Below are 23,425 nucleotides of genomic sequence, written 5' to 3' on the forward strand. Positions count from 1 at the left end.
CCAGAGTTCTATATGAATCATGTAGGTGGCTAAGTGTCCTGGTTCCAGCCAAGACAGGGTTAATTTTTGCAGTAGTCAGGAGGGGACAGAGTCTAGGACATGGAATTTATTCTAGAATGCCTCTGTCATTTTCTGGGTGTGGGGAGAGTCTTTTATTATTAATACTGCTCCTGTTATTGGTTGTTTTCTTATCTCACTGCTGTTCACAGTAATTTGTTTTTCTCTCAACCTGTGATCTTTGCCTTTTGTGCCCCCAATTCTCCTCTTCAGCCCTCCACAGGGAGGAAAGGAAGGGGGAGTGAGTGATAGTCTGATATCATCAAATAGTCTGATGGCATTGATATCATTAACACTGAGCTAAAGGCAGACCCAGTAGTTTGTTCTAGACAGGCTGTGCCCTTGCTTTCAGAACTTGCTTCCTTCAAAAGCAGAGGTGCTTCGGTGAATCAGAATTGCTGCTGGTGGGTCTGCTTTTGAAGAGCTGAAAAAGTAAATATTGATAAGGAATGTCATATTTGACCATACTTCCACAATCAAACTGAATTTTCACATGTGTTAGAACAATCATTATTTGCTTGTAACTTCTAAAACACGATATCAAAAAAGTAAAAATAGAAGTTCTGAAGTTCTTGGCCAACACTGTTTTGCTTGTTACTGTTTCAAAGTATTAAATACTAACATATTAAGTATCCTCATCTTACCAATATTGTATCACAGCCTATACAGAGACTATGAATTTTTGAGCTCTTGAGATTGCCTTTCATTCTGGTTGAATTATGCTCAAAAAAATATTATTTGCTGCTTAGTGATATATCATGGGTACAATACATGGTCAAATAATTTATTTGCTTACTAAAAGGTAAAAAAAAGTTATTTATTCTCAATTTCTACTATTATATATAAATTTATTTTGATGCAACATAATTCAATAAAAAAAGTTCTTGTGAATTTGAAATAATGTAAATTCTTAGTTTTTATAAAAGAGGCTGTTTCTTCACATTGTAATGGACATGGTGTCCATAAACACCTTTTCAGGCATCCTTTTCAAAGTTTCCTTTATTTGATCTCAATGGTAGAATCTATAATACCATAAATATTTATTTTTTATAGCAAAGGACTAGCTGGATTGTATGACTGTTGTCAAAAACCTCTAAATAGCATAAAAGGTATTAGAATATTTTCTTACTGATCATTTAAATTGTTAGCAATAATGAGTAGTAGATGGTACAAAAGGGTTGTATTACTGGATGATGGCTAGTACTGTGTAAATTGATTCAGTAGGTGTAATATTCTGACCATGCTGTTGTCAGCAGAACAGTACTGTCAGGAACAAAGTATGCAAAGAGGATTTACCTATGCCAGTACAGGTAGTAGCACTGCATCTCATGGGAGAGAGGTGACTTGTACAGTACCCCAGTCCTTGCATTCTGTATGTTTGTTTTCAAATGATTCAAAACTGAATTGGAAAGGAATGAAAAATAAGGTGATGAATGTCACTAATGATCCTAAGAGTACAGACTGTGTTTGCCTATGAAGAGTTGTAGAGAGATGTCATGGTATAATAAGACTGATTATGAAAGAGCAGGTGAAATTCAAAGTGGGTAAGTGAAAAGGTGTAAGTCAGAAGTGTAATTTTTCATGTACAGTACTGTCTGCATATGCAGCAACACTGAGCTGTGTTCCAAGGGTGAGGTGAATGCACAAAGCCCTCTGCATCAGGCAAGGGTAACCTGGCTGCACCAGCTGGATGAAAAAGCCTTTTCAAGTACACTCAGTTTGGAGGGAACTGAAGAGGGGCTTTAAATACAGAGGTCAAATCATTCTCTTTGTGATAAAATGGGGACTGGTACTGAAGGATTCATAGCTATCTCTTACCTGAATTTTGCTCTGACTGCATTACTGTTGTCACATAGTCCAGCTTATACATTTAAAATGTACATACAGCTATATATATGCAATAGTCTGGCATTTCTTCATACAATAAAGATATTTTTTATTCAATTCCTTGCAGAAATCAAATCTTCTTGAAGTTGTGTACAATGACAAGCAAACTGTTCCTTAAAGATTTAAAGGATATTTTACAACACTTATTTGAATTTTTTTGACAGCTGACTTACACTGTCTTTAAAACAATTAACTTCTTAATTTCCAGCCTACCAGATTTTGACTTAGGTAGATACAAAGCTCCTAAATGATCATAGTACAAACTGACAACACTTGCTGTTAGTCTCAGACCTGGCAAATGTTTCCAAACACACAAAACTGAAATACAGGAAACAAATTAGAAATAAATAATCACATGAAGAGAAGCAAAAGTTGTGCTTAAGATGATACACAGTGGAACTGAGGTTCAGTGCTTCAGTCAGATCTCTTGCTTTGGCACACACCTAAAGAAACACTTTCAGAGCAAACTGGCAAAGGGAAGAAAAAAATATTTTCAAAGCAAATAGACAAGTTAACAAAAGAATGTTTTTTTGCTAAGATACTTGAAAAGATACCATGTACATTATCCTGCAGTGGTCATTGGAGTGGAGACTTACATGTAATAAATTCAGGAAGGTTCTACAAGAATAAAGGGCTTTGTATCTATATACTTATCTATAGATTGGAAAACATAGGGCTAACTCAAAGCATGTCAAAAGTAATGGCAAAATTCCCATTTATTTCAATAATCTTCTGTACTCAATTTCCTTCTTCCTAAGGTATCAGTACACACCTCCCTCAGTGAAATTTATGTATGTACATTGAACTTGATAGGTTTCTTTGTATAGTAGAGGTGCAGTGAGCCAAAGGGATTTTGTCTCTCACAGCGCTTTCATCACACAAAAATGACACATTTTATTCTCCTTCATGGCAAAACATAGTACCAAAACATTTAATTAAAATCAGTTCTTGGATTGGTGAATCACTGTTCTGTCACAGAAAGTGTCTTCTAAAGAGTTCTCTCCTTACACAGGCTACTTTTTGTCAAGTGAAGAGATTCATTAAAATACAGCTGAATTAAATCTATACTCTCCTGATATCATCTATATAAGCCAATGTTATGCTAGTATGCTATATTTAGCACACTACAAGAACTGGAAGGGGAGAGAATCTCTCTGTCAAGATTCAATCCATACAGTAACAATATATGAGTTATTTAATTAAAGCCATCTGCATTCTGTAGCAGATGAACAAGGAATATATGTTATATGACTGATGAGTTTGCTATGTCCTTTGATGACCTCTCAGCAAGTAATGAAGCATAACTGCTCATGCTTAGCATGGTCACAGACTACACTTTCCTTGTTTGTGTGTCGGTATCACCATAATACTTTGTCTGGAGCCTGCTGCTCTTCAACTAGGTGAAGGATTGTGCTTGATTCTGCCAACTACACAACTAAATAAGCACATTACTACTGCTTTCTACAAATCCTCTCTCTTTATCAAGTATTCTAACATGGGATTTCGCTCAGAGCTTACTAACAGGAAGAATTAATGTTTCTGTAGAGAACATGTTTATGGTAAAACAATATTAACAAAGTATGTGTGAAGACTGGCTAATGCAGAAGCTTTTTCGTGTAGCTGTCATGCCATACTTCATGGCAAAAGTAGGTTTAAATTCTGCACCTGCATTTGGGAAGAAAAGGCTTCCCTTATCACTCATGAAGGTGACTGAATGACTGTACACACATATTTGCTTTTACAATTTTTTCATCTTCAAGATTTAATGATTGCAAACAATTGCCTCCATCACTAGATAGCCACACCTTTTAAATAAATAGCACTCGGAATTATTACATATACTTAGAGGCAGAGCCACTGCAGAGATTGCTTTTTAGTTAATTAATATTTTCTGAAAAGAGTACCTGTCTACTTCATCAAGTGTAAAAGTGCCATTTATTTTCATAATTGTCTGTAAACTACTGTGCATAGACTAAACTGGCTGGACACAGGATGTCATTTATAAAGAAACCTCTCCCTGTTGATTTGAGATTTCTTTGTAACAAAAACTGATTTAAAGACAGCTTCATCAGTAGTCTCTACAAAAGCCTAAAATGAAAGATCTCCACACCAAAGATCAGTTTCTACTGATGGTATTGATGGTGAATAACTATTATTTTAGAAATTTTCACAATTTAAATGAGACCACTGATAGAAATAGTACACACCGTGCAAAACAGTGTGTCCAGTAATTGAAAATGTGTGAAAGTAATAATTTTGAGCTTGGTTCCTCTGTAAGTTCCTCTGAAACTTTGCCAAAACAGTTTTAACAGTTTTGGATTTTGACCACTTACATCTTTACTACTCAAGGGGAAAAAAAAGGAAAAGGTTATGTTACACTTAAATTCAAAATTACTTTCTTTGTATACATACCTCATTTCCATAAGCAGAGAGAAATTACTATGTGAAAAAGCATTCCATGTGGCAAAAATCTGGTGTTTGGAAATACAAACCTTGGCAATGTGGGTTTCCAGTTTGTGGCCTCCTATATTGTAAACAGTAACCATGGACTTGTGCTGAAGAAAAATAACACATTAAGCATTAATAGGTAGTAGCCTAATGGCCCTGCAGCTTATTATACAGACCACCAAGAAAGTAAGAGTAGACTATACTTAAGCTAGGAGTTGGAGAAGGAAAGCTGGAAATAAAAAAGCTTCTTTTTCTCAAGATCTGAGTAACGTTGCTTGCCATGAGCTATCCGGGAAAGGCTCCTCATCCCTCCCAGCCGTGCCAAGCGTCGCAGCTGGCCCTGGATGCAGCAGCAAGTCTGTGCACTAGGCGGCGCTGCACAGCGAAACGATCGTTCTCTGACAAGCAGAAAGAAATCAATAGTGATTGTATTTCTCTGACTTAAAATAATTCTAGAAATCATGCAAGTTAACTTTCAGACAAATATAATAACAGGCAAAACGAATGGTTAATTTTATCTGTGTATAGCTCGATCACTTAAAAGTTTTTCAAGGCAAAAAAGATGGAATCTAGTTAGCACTCTGAAAGACCTCCAAGGAAATAGCACATGAATTATTCTCCTAGTCAGGAGACTGAAATGCCTGAACATAAACAAACAGCTGCAGCATCACCACCCCCCGCTGGAGATCTAATTATTCTGATTATACAGACGATCAAAGCTTTCTTCATTCTGTTTAAAAACATCCCTTTGCATTCTTATAAGAATATTCACTGGTAACATCCCAGATAAATTCAAGTAGCTGCAACTAAACACCAGGGTTACAATTCAGAGTTGTTTGACCTACTCTAAAATGTGCTCTCGATCTTTTCTAGGCAACACATGTTCAGTACATCCATTTGTCTGGAAGTTTCAGCTTCTATCTTACCACTCCAAACTTGTTTCTATTCTGCAACTCACCTCTTTGAAATAAACAGCTGCTACCTGCCACTATTCAGCTCACCTTCAATTAGCTATCATCAAGTTTCTTAGCACTGAACTTCAAAACACTGTATCAGGATTGAAGGAATGAGAGTGGGTGAAGGCTTATTTAAAAACATAATTTCTCCTGTAATGGTCTCTAGCTTTGAGAGACTTGCAAAGATGCCTAGCAGACAATACAAAGAATAAATGACAGGCAGGGGTATCTATATAGTCCTACAAGACCTGTGGCAACACGGGAAAATTAATGAAACAAGTGTGTCAGCATTGTCATTAAAACAATTTATAACTCGTGGAAATCACATATGTACTGGGAAAAAGTGGACATCACCAGTTCTATTTCATTTTAAAGTGGAAGATGCAAGAATGAGTGTTGCTCATGATCTCTTTGTTGGGAACAGGCCCTGCAGAGTTATACACCACTAAAAGCTTCTTTCTCATCTCCATGTTATTCTCTTCATTTATCCTATATAAATAATAGCTGGTTTTCTTAGAAAAATACATGTTTTACCTTGAGAAGTTTTCTGCTATTCTTCCTTTGCAATTAAACTGATAAAACACTTCGTAGCCTTCATATATGAATAACTGATTGAATTGGTTAAATTCTCAGTACAGACCTTTTCTTTCCTTGAAAGCTGATGTGCTGTAGAAATTCTGGGATCAGAGTAGCCATAATCTTGGTGAAAACAACCTCCTACACATCATTACTTTCAGGCTAAAGTTAACATATGCAAGTTATGTGTTTTATGCAAAAATACAAATTTATGAGTGGAAGACATTGAGGATCAAATTGAAAATCATAGGTTCCGATTAATCGAAGATTACAAATACGTATTTTCAAGGTGGAAATTTAAGTTTCATAACCAAAATCAGAGTGCAAGACTGATAGCTAGTGAGCTTGCTACTGGTACAGAAAAGAAACTGTGGTGTAGTCAGTGCTGTGGCAGGCTGAATTCACACTCAAAATACGCACAAAGTCTTCTGACTACAGAATCACAGAAAGGCTGGAGCTAGAGGAGACTGCCAAAGGGCACCTGGTCCAACACCCCTGTTCAAGCAGGACCACTTTGAGTTTATTGCCCAGGACCATGCTAGGATGTCACGTCTGACAGCAAGTGCATGTTTCCAGTTATATTTTTCATTGAAAGACCATGACAAGTATATGACTGGTCATAAATTTTGAGATCACTCACTACCAGTCACATTTATTTAAATAATTCTGTTCAGTGAATTCCATCCTTCAGTTAAAAAATTTTGTAAATCACATACCACAAACTGGTTTGTGTGATAACTTCTCTCAACAGACTAAACAGATATTTAATAATACTATTACTTCAATAAAGAATGTGCATATAAAAGTCATTATCCTATGCCTAAGAAAATCTAATTTTTAAATGACATATGGTCATCACCAAAATCAAAACAGTAGTCTGCCTCTCAAATGTGAAATAATGTACAATAAGGTTACTAGCACAGAAAAACATACATTACATTTTAAATTTGCTACTGGTAATGCCTCTCTGATACCCAGATCCCCCTAAGAGTAAAGGCTATGGACTCTGTCTCCTTTCACCCCTTGGACTAGCAGTATTGCCTCAATGGCTTCAATCACCACAGAGCTGAAATTCACCTGCATTTCACATCTGACCCTGTGAAGACCAGCAGCAGCAGTTTAAAAATGTTGACAAGCAGAGCTGCCTGCTGCCAATCTCGCCTCCTGGGGAGCTAACACATCTCATTTCACCTTGGAAACAATAAGATGTATGCTCACAGCCAGCTGAATGGAGGGGTCAGCAGCATCTGAAGCAGCCCTCACACATCTGCTTGCAATCATCTGCTCATACTGTTAATTGTTATGAGGTACGTTATTCCCTCTGAAGGATTTATGGCAGGTTTTGTATACTCCAGGCCAGAGGTACAAAAGAACAAAATCTAAAGAGAATAACTAACACTCCTATTTTTTAAAGATATAATTTCTTTTAGAAGTATCCCTATTTATCCTTCTATAGACAGTGAGTAAAGATCACAGCATCCGTCAGCTCTGAATGCTTAGCATTTTCTCTCTCTTACAGAACAGGGAGACAAGTGTGGACAAGCAGGTTACTGTACCATAAACAGCTGTGCAGCAATACACTGCTGACGTGAGTACAGTTCTACCAGCTGGCCAAACACAAACCCATAGGAAAGCCTTACCCACAGGTGATGCCCTCCCAAGTTGCAAAGGAAAGAACTTCAAATACAGGGTAATAAAACCAGAAAATAATTGATCATCTGTGGCAAATATCCTGGAACAAAGTTCAAAATGAGGAAGTTCAACAGGTGGAAGCAGAAATTGAAGGAATAAAACCAGTAGTGACACTACTGCCCTGCATAGCCAATATATGCCCTGTACATATTAATGTAAATGTATACATACATACAAAAATATTTATAAAGCATCAGAACAGCCAAGTTCGTAAGTCAGTGGGATTGCTAAAGTCACAACAGCAGTGAGTCTTCTACAGTTCTCACAACATACACATTAGAACATCTTAATATCTCTGTATTACAACGCTCAGCTCATAGAGTTAATAGGAATTGCAAGTAACACTCGCAAATATGTTAAAGTATTATAAAAATATCAGCAGGTTCCAATGTGCCTAAGAACCAGACAAGCTCAGTGTGTTGGAGAAAATGAGACACCGTGGTGAAAACTACTGTCCCTAATTCATCTAAAAATGTCTGTGACATAGCCAGGAAAAGACTTTTGATCTCAGAATTTCAATTTCTGATCATCAAACACTGATGCAAAGCACAATGGTAGTCTGTAAAAAGGTTTTTTATGTATTACAGAACCTGTTGGCTGACTTTCTCAAAAATAAGATCATGTTGTCATTGTGATACTGGTATATTATCAGTGTAGGAGAACAATGCTTGCCAAACATAGTGTTGCAAAAGCAATGATAAGCCAATAAAACATGACAATTAAAATAAACAGTGGAAAGTTGTACTTAGTAAGGAAAACTGCCACTTAAAACAGCAGAAAAGACTATTTGAAGACTAAAATTAGAAATAAAAGAAACTTTTATATTAGAGAATTCTAATTCAAATGAAAGAAACCACTTAAGAGTAATCTTCTAAGTTTAGTTCTCACCAGAAAGTTAATCATGAAAAAACCCCAATAGTCACTGGGAAATATAAAGAAGGTCATAGCCCATATTGCCAAATCAATTTCTTAGTCTCAAGGAAGCTGAGAGCGCTTTCCAAATACTTACTGTAAATAGCACACGCCTTCCCTATCACAGAAATCTAAAGGTCAGTGGTGTCCCCAAGTCTAATCTCTATAAGTTTCCATAAAATAGTTCTGGCTGACTTTGTATTTTCTAAATTTCTTGCTATTACTGGGTGTCCTTTTTTGCATTCCCAAGGCCTGAACTGCTTAGCAGCAGCAGAAGTGCTGCTTCAGAATAATATATGCTTCTCCCCCAAACCTAATCTAAAGGATCTGATGCTGAAAGAAAAAAGGGTTGTATAAGTTGACATTTGTGATAAGGAGTTCTTATATTGCTGCAGGTTTTTAAGAAGTGCAGATTTGTTCACTGTGACATGGGTCATGACCACCAAGCATATTTTATAGAATCAAATACAAACCTGTAATTGGTAATTCTCACTGTTGTGTGCTTCTTTAGGACCAGTGGTCTAACAAAAGTTGACCACTCATGGTCAATCCATCAGCATCCAGCCGTGCACTCTATTCACTAAACATGAATGACATCTGGAAAATTAAAGACATCTGTGTTTTAAGAAGGATTTGGCTTTCTCTCTACATATTTTTTCATCATACTTGACCCTGCAGCAAAATTCTAGCAGCAAAGCTCATTTTGAAAATATAGAACACAGGATCACTGTAGACTCAAGCAAATGAGAAAACAAATGTTAAGGAGATACATTTCTCTTCAAATACACTTAGCTCCAGAATTAGCAGAGGCAACATGGGAAGTGCTTGGCTTAGTACATCCATTTAAAAAGGAATTTTTTTGAAAGTTCATTCAAGTGCTAATAAGTGTTTCTCAGCTAATGCTGGAATCATCATTAGATGGGTGAGAGAAAACTTTCAGAATGTCCTAGGTAAACTTCATCAGCCCAGTTATGTTCCATCCATTCTATAATTCTGTGTTAAATTAAAAGAATTTTTTTTTGCAGTGAAGTATTTGAAATTTATGAACCTTCAAACTGTTTTTGGAAACATTAGGAAATGGCAAAATACTGTTACCTCTTATCTTAGATTCTAAGTTCTCTGGGAGAGGTATTGCCATCTGTGTCTTTAGCTGAAACTTGGCAGAAGAAGAGGCCTGCTCCCTGCCTGGCCCTCATCTGTGACCACTGGGTCAGTCAAGGGAAAATTTGCCATTGGCTTCAATGGGCAATAAATAAGACTCCTCAGTGATATAGAATATGGTCCTTAGGGAGTAATATCTGAAAAGAGGGTCTCAAGAGGTTCTAAGCATCTATTTCAAGGATAAAAATCATTCAAAGTGTCTCTCTTGTCAGCCTGGATGCTAGAAAGATGGAAAAGTCAACCCAGAATCCATCTGTTTTGCACATGTGTATTTGAATTGTTGGAAGCACAGGGCCATCAGTCTTCCTTTTCAAGTAACATGGAAACTCATTTTTTTTCAGCAAATGAAATGGCACAACTAAGACATATTTCTAAACTGTACTTTTCTTGGACATATAAATTAAAATTAATACCATCCTGACTGTACATTTTGTGACCTTAAATGGAGAGAATTACTTTTCAAGGAAGATCAGGAATTAATTCTGCCAAGTAGTATTAGAAATGGGATGGAAAGCAAGACACTGGCTTAAAAGCCTTCCTGGACAATGGGGTAAATGGGAACTAATGTAGTCTCTTTGTGTATCTTCTTTAGGTAAGAGAAAGTGGGCTGGCAAAGAGAAGTATTTCCCAATTGATGTGTGTTCTGAGGTAGGTCCAGAACAGTGATTAAATCTGGGTGTTTCCAGCTCATCAGGCAAATGCATCAGATGGCTCCTTACCAAAGACTCTGTGGACACCATAAATCCAGTTCTGTGCACTATAAATCAAAAGAGACTCCTTATTGATACCCCCTGCAATGAGGGAAGAAGCAGGTTCTCTCACCTGACTGAAGGCAGCAACATCTGCTGAAATTGCCAAACTAATTTTAGAAGGCCTAATTACCTTTGAATCATCTATAAGAGGATATAGGGCTACTTACTCACCTATAGGAATTGCTTTTATTGGTCGACGACTCCCTGATAGCGGTTGTTTCTGCTTGCAACTGTGGCAGTCCCTAGAGCGGTGTCTATGCAATGCCATTGTCCATGTCAGACTGGAGCTAACAAGCACTTGCTAAGCCCAAAGAGCGCAGTGCTGCTCAGCACCACTGTGAGGGGGCACAGGACCCTTGAAGGAGCGGAGATGGGTTTGGCAGCCCTGATGCATGCAGCACTCTGAGGGCCGCCCCTGGTCCTGCCGCCTCAGACCATCCCCAGCCGTTCCTGGCTTCCAATGCAGCTCTGGCCCCTTGCTCAATTTAACAGATAATAATGGTGTTAGAATAAATCAAACTCATCAATTCTAGTGTTTATTTCCCCCCTAAAAGAAAAGAACAGCCGAGGAGCTTGGGAACAACCTGTGAACTGGCTCCGGAGCATGTCGATGTGCGAGCCTGGATGGAGCCGGAGCTGAAAAAGCAGCGGGGTGGGTGGGTTTGTACTTCGAACTAACCACAACAGGGTGGGGGAACTCAATCTGCCCTCAAACCTCCCGATTTATCCGAGGCCTAACACGCGGTTTCCCGACAGTTCTCCACAGCAGCCACTGCGTGGCAGGAGAGATCAAGAGGATATTTTATTTTCTGCGGCGGGCAGCCCTGGAGGAGGGCAGAGCGCGGCCGCCGGCGTGGGACGGGCGCCATCTTGTCTCCCTACGGGCGGCGTGTGGGGACTCGGGGGTCGGGCACCGGCATCGGCGGGGAGAGAGCCAAGGCCCGCGGCCGGGTGTGCGGCTGTCTGCTGGTGGTTAGCATTAGCAGGACGAAAGGACCTGGGAGCAGCCAGCTCGAAGCTGAGTTGAGCAGGGGTAGAGGCACGGACTGGCACTGCCGAGGGCGGTGGCCCCGGCCTCGCTGCCCGCCCCTCACAGAGCGCGGGGTGCGGGGGAGTCGTGCCCGGGGCAGCTCCGCCGGGGCGGCTGCGGGACGCGGCTGCGGGTCCGGGCCAAGCTGGTTCTGAGCAGGAGCTGCCGGGATGCGCGGGACTGCTGAATATAAAATTAATCTCCTCAACAGAAGATAGTAAAACTCCAGGGAGTTCCTCTTTGGCACAGGGAGAAAAATTAAATGGCTTTCCCCTTCTTAAAATCCAGCAGGCTAGGGATTCGTATTCGTAGCAGATAATAGATTTCCTGAAAAACATGCTTGCAGAACATAGTAATTATTAACAGTCATACGCCACTTAATAAGAAATGTTTTCTGGATACCCGTAAACAATACAGAAAAGGACTATGCATGTTGTTGCTGCAAAACTGGGACAAAACTGTAGTTGTGAAGTCACATTTTCATTTAAAAGTTGATTTTCCAGGTAATGCATAAAAAGACATAAAAATAAACTCTTGTTTTGGGTTGACTAAAATGTTTTCCCAAACCAGAATTATTTTCCATTTGTTTAGTTTGGCAAATGAAGTGAGAAGCTAGTATGTCATTATCCACACACAACAGCAGGAAAGACATCTGAAGGACAGACAGGATTTTAATTAGCTGCACTTCGGTATTTAAGATTGACGCTGAAGAGGTTACAGTCACAGTATATATGACCTAGCCTGGTGTTTAAGTAGAAAATGTTTTCTTTTGTTTTTTGTAATGTTAATTTTGAGTTAGATACTAAAAGCTTCAGGAGTGAGTCAGTGTCTCTTTGAATTAATCATACATATAGGGGAAAGATGGCACCAGCTCAGTGTGCTTGTAGGCAACAGATGTAAACACAGAATTGGGTAATACAAAATAAAAGAGAAAAATGATTGTTTATGATGTAGTGTGTGTAATAAGCTACAGTCTCAGCCATTTGCTTTAGTATTGACATACTAAAAGACAAAACCATGCCAAAATGATCCAAACCTACAACACTTAAAAGGAGTCATTGTGCCAAAACACACTTGAGGCGATACCAGACTGTGTTTAGACAACGGTGTTGAACATTACCATGGGAACAATTGATGTTGAAATCCAAGACTACAAAAAAGCAAAAGCACAAAAACACCCATATGGATTTGCAAAAGTTTCAAGAAACATGATCCAAATTTTAAGCAATTGGGTTTTTTTTATATAAACCCATGAAAATTAAAAAAAAAAAAAAAAGAATGGAAATACAATTATTCCTTCCTTATTTGCTTGTGTGGGAAATGATTAGGAATTCTGTAATGGATCTTTGCCTTATACCTTGTTTGGAGAGGACATATGTCTTGCAAACCAGTGCAACATTTCAATGGCCAAAATGTTTGTCTCCTGTTTCTCCTGGCAGTCTTACCAGAGCTATGGTATTAGTTATGAAAGACAATATGCAGATAGCCTGGCTTTTATGAAACATGTATAATGTGTGTCCATGAATGTGGGCATTAATCTCAGTGGGGCTGTTTGCTAAAAACTTTGAGCTGGCCTGCATAAGACTCTTAAGCCCCTCACTTCTACAAGCAACACCTTTGCACTTGTTACAGGTTAAACAGGTTTGCAACTAAACAGGAAAGAACTGTGAGGAAGTTTAATGTTGATCAACTGAAGACACTGTTGCTGCAAGAAATTACTATGACAAGACTGATCCTACTTCCTGAACACCTGATTATCTGGCTAAACTTGAAGAGAGAGCTTTGGGTGTACATGGAATGAGGAAGCAAAATCTACGTCAGAAATGGCCAAATGGAACAAACAGAAGTTCCTAGAGTAAGGAAAAAAAATCTAAAAGTGATTCAAATTTGCTAAATTCACAATGAGCTATTAATGACCTTTATACATAGGCCTCTTAAATTGGTGGTTTTTTGAGACTGGATTTCATTATGTACTGCAAAGTGAAAAACAGAGAAGCACTTAATAAACAGGCATTAGTCTATACCAAATTTCTGCTTGTCTATTCATTTACAGGTTGATTTTCAAGCTGTAGAATTTGACAGTGAATCTAAATTTTTCCAGGTACCCTGTCTTCCCAAGTCAATGTGGCAGTTCATCAGCCTAAAGCATGATACCAGCTTGGTATGCTATTCACTTGTCAAGAGGTTGAAGGAAAAACTGTTCATTCCATCATATCTGGATGTCCAAATGTCTCCACTATTAGCTGGTAAAGCTTTGATTTGGGGACATAGAAGAAAAAGCCTTTCAGTGCTCTAATGGTCCCATGCCAAAAAATGTGCAAGAATGATAATTATATTGGGAATTGTTTCTTTCCAAGGAGGCTGGAATATCCCCAAATGGAGCATGTTCTTTGGCAAATACCTTCAGGATCAGCATTTGTATTGTGACCTCATTCACCTGAGGGTGTTACAAAATGTATCTTAGTGTTATTATATTACGCATTTATTATCTATTGTATCATATTGTGCTATATTATATTTATTATATTACATTGAGTATATTTATTAGTATATATTTATTTTATGATATTATTTTAGTGTTATTATATTTAATAAAGTGATAAGATTGATGGAAATCTTGGTTGGGGTTTGACTCTTTCATTTGCCAAATGATCCAGGACTTGCTATCCTGAGGTATAGGTTTGCATCCAATGCCTGACATGGGCTGATGATTTCTCTAGACTTAGAATCCTATACCACCTGGGGAAGGGGTTACTGGTTTTCTAGTCCTATCATCTCTTGCCTTGCCTCTGTTTCATCTTCAGAATCTCTTTGCCAGCTGCTCTATGTGAGCAGAACCTGGAAATTTCTGGCTCCATGCAGTACTAATGGTCCCTTTGTATGTTTTTCTGATGAGCACAAGTTTGTATTTTAAACAGAATGATTGACTTAGTCATAAACCTCCCACGTCAGTGTGTTGATAGAACCTTAATCCTTTTCCATGTTTACAGGTCATGACAGTACATTACCAGGCAGACTCCAAGCCCTACGATGTGCTCGGTCTTCATACCACTCTATGTATGACTTATCTGAGCACTCTCCTGGGAGCACTTCTTTGCAGACTCATGTCTATAAGAAAAAACACTGAGCATAGACCTACACTAGCCTTATTTTGAAGTAATTTTGAAGATATGTGTGCTTTTTCTCATTTGGGAGCTGTGTAGATATGTCCACAATTACCATAGAGAAATAGTCTCACCGCAGTGACCTATTTCACTGCCTAGGCAAAAGGCATTGATGGTTCACATGGAAACTGTATGTGTTCTGGTGATGTCACAAAAGGGAGAAAGACTAAAAAAGTCACAAGGGAACCTCAGAAACCTCAAGGATCTCTGTCAGCTCTGCACCTCATCTGACCTCCAAAGAAAATGTTTCATGCAGGCAGGCCCAAGTCTTCATCTGGGCCAATAGGTTTTCAGGGACCTTGCAGCACCCAGTGTAGGACCTGGTGATTCCACTACATTTGCACCGTGAAATGTAAATTTCACTACTCAGAACTTTTTATGTGCCACATTACAAGAGCAGCAAACCCAGGGCCATTGAGGTAGAGTTACACAAGATTCTATTTGTCTCTTAAGTGCAGTTAAGGTTAGCAATTCTGTTAAGTATCCAAACACCAGCATGTACATATAAAATAAAAGAAATACTAAAATTGTTGGAGAGATGGGCAAGAACCATAATTTCTTTTCCTATATACAGTACTCATTGCCTAAATATATAGCAAAAGTTAATATTTTAGAAAGCAATTAAGCATTGACTAGGCATGGGAAATCTTCCTTAAACAGATGTCCTGTAAGGAATTACAGCATTTATCAGCCTACTGATGATACCATTTATTGTAAGTCTGCTCTTTCAAAGTGAAACCATATGTTGAATGGGAAAGAGTGGAAGCCTAATGTAAGATAAGACTGTTTATTAAGCTGTGCTGATGGATATTTTGTGGATGAACTTTCTTTACAATATAGTTTAGGGTTATATAAATTCTAATTGGTATATGCAAACAAATGTGCAGACACTGGGTATAACATGATTTAAGTTAGCTGTCAGATGACACTTCTGGAAGATAGTGGGACCAGTACTACCAGTGCCAAATTCCCACAACATTGAAACCTTGTACAGTTCTCATGTTCCCGTGTATGAATAATGTTAGTTTCAAAGGAGCAAAGAGAAAGACAAGTTGATAGTAATTTTTATTCCATTGGTCTTGGAAATTTTATGTTGCAGGAAAAAGTGTAGAATCTTGGAATACAAGATACACATTTCCAGCTATCCCCTAACTGCTAGAGTCTAAAAAATGTCATCCTGCTGGTTCCTTGGAGCTGTACCTGAGGGTTCAGGTTTGGCTTGTGACTATGTCTGTCAGTCTCCTGTTGTGTTGATTGCCTGCAGTGATTCCTTGGAGTTGCAGTCTCCTTACATAGAGCAACTCCTAATAGAGGACAATGAGTCATTTGAGCTACAGCTCCCATAGGAAGATAAGGGATTCTTTCCAAAGTGAGGCTTTTCAGTTTTTGACTAAGAGACTGTTTCTGAGTATTTAATTAGTTAATTTAAAAGAAAACAATTTTTTCCCCAGAAATCTATCTTTTTGTTTAAAAATGTGCATTTAATAAAGATCTAATTTTCCGCAAAAGCTGTTTCAACCAATGCTGGAAATTAGTCCCTGACAAAACTACTTGAAAGTGGATTTCATAATGTAGAATAAAATTCAGACAATTTTTTCCAGATGACTTTAGAATGATGTTGTTATTACTCCTAAACTAAAAATGATAAATGAAAGAAACTTGTAATTAAGGTTAATGAAAAAGTAGCACATAAACGATAAGAAAAATGCATAATTTGAGCATGAAAATTAATTCCATCTCCTGCTTTAACTTGTTAATTATGAAAAAAACCTGGTTTTTTGGTTTGATTTACTCTGAAGCATCTTAAAGCAGCCAGAGCACACTGAAAAATCAAATAGTCTTCAGAAATAGTTATTGCCAGAGTAGCACAAGTGTCTAGCCAAGCTTAGCTCTATTGATTGTGTGTCAGCTGCCTGATACCTTTTGGGCTTCTCTGTTTTTCTGGGGGCCTTAATCTGGACACAACTACCTTGTGGTCCTTCTGCCAGTTTCTTCTACAGTTCCTTCTGCAGATTCCTCTGTAGATAAACACAAATCAGACGCATAAACTCTCACAGAGATGCTCACATCGTCTTCTACTACCCCATAGTCATTTGGGCATGGCTTATTCTTAAGTCTTCTGCTTCTCTCTTATTCCATTTTTGTGGAATATACCTGAGGCAATGAATAGTCTATCAAGAAAATAAATAAAATTAATCATGATTCTGTCATTTCTTATTAACAGACATATTCTCCTTAGGAAAAGACCAGCAATAGAAATTACTGAAAGTAACTCCATTGGTTTCTAAGGGACTAAGACCTTACCTTGAGACGTAAACTTTTGACAGAAAATTAGCAGTGGACCTAAATAATAATATTTGTTTTGTCTGTTCCACAAGAAAACATCTTATGAAGAGAACATGACAGTAAGTACTCGATCAAGTCACTTAATTCTGTTCCATTTTTCATGTACAGCTTCACATACAAATCTTGGAACCATTTATAGTTATTGCTTTTTATTTAAATTAATATTCATTCCAAGGAAGAAGGTCTAAGTAATTAGAAAATAAACTAGATCATCGGTATATTCATTTTAATCTGTAAAAATATCTATTCATAATTTCTGTTGTGATGTTTTTATTGCTGTAACACAACCTATGCATTTTAAAAGCTTTCTATGGCCAGAGGAAATCTCACAAAATCAGCTGAGCAGAGGTTGTACTATAGGTGTTATAAGAGCACTTAGCAACGCTGCATAACAAATGGAGATGGGAAATTGATAACCACATTAAACAGCTTTGGAAATTAATTTGACACTTACTGAGGCCAAGTGTGGTTATCATAGTTGGCCTTTGTCCAGAGCATACATTTATAGTACTTAGGTATTCGGTATCGGCTAGAATTTGTTTATGAACAAGAACAAATCTTTTACTTAAGCTAGAAACTAAAGCTAGAAACTAAAGACAGAAAGGACATTGGGATTTCAGAATTCTTGTTGAAATTGATGAAAAAGATTACAGTTCTACTCTGTATCTCTGAGTGTATCCGGGGTTATTCATGAGGCAGGTACTCAAATGATGTCACAGCTAATGCTTAGCATCATTTTCTCATAGACTAAATCCTTTCACACCCTTTTTAAACAGAAAGTTGGCATTAGACCATGTGATACTACAAAAGGCATCAAGACTGTATGCCATTCACACAGTGGCACATTGCCAACAGGAAGCACTCTAGAAAAAAAGAAATGGTTTCAATGTAGAAATGAAGTGTAATAAAATATCATAATCAGAAAATCAACATGAGACATGGTAAGCCTGGTCCTGTTATACCTGAACTTGTTTGGGAATCAGCAAAGCTGCTTGTGCGTCAAACTCTTAGCAAATATGACTGGACACAGAAGGGCTTTGAAATTCAGGATGTGTTTAATCAATTTCATCTGCATATGCTACAGACTATACTACAAATGTGGATAGATTGGGACTGAAATGCAAATAAATTAATTTTAAAAGTCTCCGGTGGTTCTGATCAGGTTTCCAACTATGCATTACAGATATGTAAGCAAAAGGTACCTTCTTAAACTTTTCCCCATTTATGTGTCCCATTAATACAGGAAGTGGGAATTTTTAAATTACCTTTTACTTGTTACCAAGTCAAAGCGTATCCAAGTTCAGAGCAGCCCACAGTTCACCATGTTAAGGCAAATTAACAAGAACAGACTATATTTTCTTGCTGACAGAGTTCTGTTCCATATTATTATCATAGCTGTTCTCTCTGACAAAATCCTTGCCATCCCAATATACAGAAACATCAGATTCCAGCTTCTAAGTGAAAAAGAAACTGATGGTACCATGGAATGGCACCTAAAAAGAAGAAAAAACCTCTAAAGCATTTTTACTGATTTCAGTATGATTCCATTTGTTTCAGGAGAGGGAACTGGAACAAATTCCACCCTGGTTGTATACCACCATGATTTTTCTGCAGGCAGCTTGATCTTGTTTCATTCAAAGTCAGTGTTAATAACTACACTGATGAAAGTGGGCCTGGGCAGTGAAAATCACTAGAAGATCAGAAAACAACATTTGCTAAACTTTTTCAGTAGTACTTTATAAACTCATATTTCTGGCTGGTGGCCTGACAAGGAACCCTGTGCATACTTGACACACCCCTTGCAATGAAAGGTGCCCAAGGAAGGTGTGATGAGGCCCCTGACTGAGGAAGTCAATGAAACCTTTGTTTTAGCTTTTTGTTCATACCTGATGTAATGGAAAGCTTTTACAGAGCAATGTTTGTGGGACAGAACAGACAGTAGGGAATTAGTGGATTAAACAAAAGTGGAGAAGCTGTGTTTACTGAAAGTTGTGCTTTATGGTAATACTAACATTATATTTACCATGTGGACCATTATTGTATCAGAAATAAATATCTATCCAAAGGGTGAATTGCATAAGATTATTTCCTCATCAGCAGTGAGGTGAGTGCATCACAATCCCTTTGCAAAATCAACTTTTGGTCAGTCTTACTTCTGAATACTGCCAAACTTTCGTGAAAGGATTAAAAAGCCAGTAAAAAAGAGATATAATTTTGATGTCACTAGAACTGCCCATATATAATATTTGAACTTCTGGTAAGAACTGTTTTTTAAAGACTCTTCTGCAGGACAGCAGACTAGAGAAGTAGAGGAAACCACCTTCTCATTCATCTTCAGTAATAATCAAACTTTTACAATAGTCAGGTTGTATCTGAGAATGTTCTTTTTGCTCCAGTATTTTATAGAGATGGTAAAATATTGCTGGGCCATTTAAAAAAACAAAGCAGATATTTTCTAGCTGAAAATTCCTTGTAATCTCTGATGATATGAGTATTCAGTTCATCCCTAATGACACAGAGAACAGTCAATCTTTGTCTTCCTTTTCTACAAACATTTGAATTTTAGAATATTAGAATTTTATTTCAGTGTTTTCTCTTTTCCATCTTCAGTCACCCAGTACCTTACTCCTTACTCACAAGTCAGATTTTCTTATTCTTGATATGATCATTTCCCTTAAACTCTCTCTGGTTTTTTCTGTATCTGTCTTGAAAGATGATGACTATAGCTCAACACTATTCTGCAGCTGGGGCTTTCCCTTTCCCAGCCCAGAAACTGAAGCAATGCATAAGTGCTTCATTTGTGCAAAACTCTTAACTATGGTCTCAGGATGGTACTTCCCTTTTTATTTATTTATTTAGACATGAATATAACATGAATATATTGCCAGCTCAAGAATCTTCATTCTGAAGCACAAAATACCAGTTTCACTCTCTGAAAATGTGTACTGTGCCCATCTGTGCTTTCAGTATCAACCTCCAGAAATTACTGTGCTATAGTTTTGTCCTTACTGTCTCCTTCCTGTAAATTACAACAGCAGGCTAATTTCTTACAGCTGTCAGGAGATGTTTCAATATTTTAAGGGTGTATGTAATTTGGGAGGCCTGCAATCAGCTTGGATAAACACAAATTAAGCAATTAACTTCAGCACACTGGAATATTATCCCTGACATGATTGCACACTCAAAATTGAATGGACTATAAAGAATCAGTGCGGACATATCATACCCCAATGGCCACGTGGTACCAAAATGTGTCTTTCTTTCTGATAGTTGGCTGAATCTATAGTGTCTCCATACAAATGTGATACTGTGCTATGCTCCCTTTGCACTTCAGTTTGTTTTGCACCTTCTGTCTACACTTACCAAAAAGGCCTGCTGTCAAAGTGTTAAACAGCCTTTTCCTGTGAAAATACTCAGCATAGGCTTGTGAGGACTATATGTCTGGCAGTGAATGACTGCCAGTTTGATAGCTGTAGAGAAATATGCCAACTTCACCAGGGGAGATCATAGATATTCTCTCTTCCTAAACAAAATGTGCTCTTTAGTGGTATGGCTTTTGAAGAAAATTGGATTTAATTTTTTTTTTTTTGGCTGGTTTACTTCTATTCACAGTAACAAATTCACTCAACAGCAGGACCACCTCCTGTGAGGCTGCTGCCTAAACCATTTGTCCCCCAGTCTATGTGTGTGTGTGTCTCTGTGTGTGTTTGTGGTGCCAAGTAAGACAGGTCCCAAAACTCCAGAATATCAGGATCTTTTTCTTTGACATCTCTGGCTCTAACTGACACCAAGGCAGTTGGATGCCACTTTTCACCATAAACACAGTCTCATAAATTTCTTGGCTTTCACTCTGTGACCCTGCCTAATAGCAGTCAGTAGCTTATGCACATGAGAACCATGTGCTTTATGTGTCGCAACATGGTCCCCTGACCTTTTCACTACGAAAAATTCCTTTGGTGTAGCAGTGTCACTGCTACATCTCTCCCCAGGGTACTTGAATGGGGAATCTCCTGGGTGGCTGCCCAGTCTACTGCAGGTTTTGCATCTTTATCAAAATGCTGAACATTGTCTTAGGTTGTGCCATTTGGGCAGTATGGAGAAACAGTGTGGGTTTTTCTCCTACAACCTCTTCATTAGTGTTACCTGCCTTTGTTGTGCCTTTGTTCTTTATTCTAATATTTTGGTTTGCCTATGTAATCATAGCCTTAGTAAACCTATTGGAGCTTCTGTGAGCTGGATACCACTGCTTTGCGAAGTCCAGTAGTATTATCACAAATTTGGTTTGCAGTGTCGCAGTTTCTTATCTCAGTTTCCAGGTGTGTTCTGGTCTTTCATGTGAGTTGTTGAAAATGTATTTCCAGCCCTGAGCACATACTTCTGAGACCTTGATACACCCTACTGAAGCTTTCTGAGAGATGAACAGTGACAGTCACAATTTTCTTTCTTTTTCAGCGGAAGATTGTAGTCCCTGTGGCTCGAATGTCCAGACCTCCAGATAAGATGAGCTGGCTCGGATCTACCAATGCATAGTCCAGTTTACTAGACTTTGAACCACCTGAGGATCTACACCTGAATACTGGATTCATGGCTTGTACTGACAAAATTCCTGCTGAAGTGTTGATGCAGGTGGCATGGCTCATGTGCTTGTACTGGTGATTTAATCTGTTCATACAGAGGGACAGGTTTCAAGAACATGTCCATGATTTAAGAAAGGTGTCTTTAGAAAGACTGCTTGAGCTGCCTTGAGAGTTAGTGTTGCTGGAATCATGATCAGCAATGATCTGAAAAGCTTTTCTGGCCTGTGGCAGAACAGAGGTAAAAACAGCTAAGCCCCAGGGTCCTGAAGTAGCAGAGCTTGCTTTCACTTATTTCTCTTCCAAGGTCCACAATATTTTTTAAACCTATTAGTTATTACAGCCAAATTTGACTGAGAGAAGAGATGCCACAGATTATTCTGTCTTCAGAGGATTTAAGAAAACCCAAGAACATTCAGGTAGAAGAGGGAGAGCCCTTTCCCAGTTTCTCAGGTGAAAGAATAACTGCCATAAGCTTACTGCTTATTAGAAAGGGGAGAATCCATCAGAGACAGAAACTTTGTAATTACGTGATGTGCAGCAAAAAGATGCAAGAAGTCTACCCTGATTTGCACACCAAAGTCAATCAGCCATGAGGGAATCCATAGGAAATCAGGCATACTTAGGTCTAGAGCTCAAAGGTCAATGAACACAGCAGAATGAAGTGTTATATAAATAGAGAGGATGAATCCAGTCTCATGCCAAGAAGTATTGGAGGAACTTAAGCAAATAGCTAAATGCGTAAGCATCTATCTTTAGTTATGTCAAATAAAACCTTTGTCAATAGTTACAGGCATGTTACATTGCATTGAGAAGCAATGTTTTTCAAAACAAAAGCACTGCTTTTATTTTACCCCCTTCATTACATCCCTTTAAACAATTTCCAAGCCAACTTGCCCTTACTGCAGGAAAAGAGACAGCTAAGCATATATAGTTCCACCTTCATGTTAAAAGGACTAATGATACCAATGCAGAGGAAAGACAGCCCTCTTTTGGGGTGCACGTGCCCTTTTCTTTTGCTGTGTTTCACAAAGTATGAATCCACTCTTCTCCTATGACAATGCTGTCTGTACAACAAAGCTTGGCCATATTAAAACAAAGAAGTACATTCCCATGACTGTTTTCTTCAGAGACCTCCAAGATCTTTTAATCAGTTCTCTGCCTCACAGAAATATGTGAACCATATCATTCCTTCTGTGGAAAATGTCTCTATTTAGCCACTCCATAGCTCCAGAAAGTTTTGCAAGATAAGGATAAAAAATACAATCTGACAGTCTGACAAGGGATCCCAGTTCCCAGGCTAATGAAGGTTTCCCAGATCATACATGAAGGGGGTACAGGCCTCCCTCCACCTGGAGGTGCAGCTTTTTATGACTCTTCCTTGAGCCTTCCTCTGTCTCAAAGCACTGCAGTGCCAGTCAAGCAACGCTACTGTCCTCAAAGGTCAGAAGCACAAACAGTTTGCTACTTCTCGTTGTGCAAAATTATTTCCTAAGGGAACTTTAGAGGAGGAAAAAGGCAAATGAAGACACCCAGGTACTCACAAAAAATTACAAAATTACAAAAATTTGTCCCATTGTTGTATTCAATGGAGGTTGACAACACAGAAATTTGGGGAACACCAAAAGAATCATAACACTGAAGCTGTGAACAAAGGTAGCTCATACATGTAGAGCATCAGACAGAAGTCAAGCCCTAGGATGAAAGCCTTCTGCCTGTAGCTAGTTCTTTAAATAGCAAGTTATACATTTATAATGCTGGTCTCAATACTAGGTAAAGAAGGGGGAAACATTACTAGAAATGCAGAAAGTTAATTTCAAAAAGCAGACTTGTTTACAGACTTATTTATGCTGAGGGAGAAGAGCAGCCT

The sequence above is a fragment of the Parus major genome, chromosome 5 (assembly GCF_001522545.3).
Source record: "Parus major isolate Abel chromosome 5, Parus_major1.1, whole genome shotgun sequence".
NCBI classification, from domain to species: Eukaryota; Metazoa; Chordata; class Aves; order Passeriformes; family Paridae; genus Parus; species Parus major.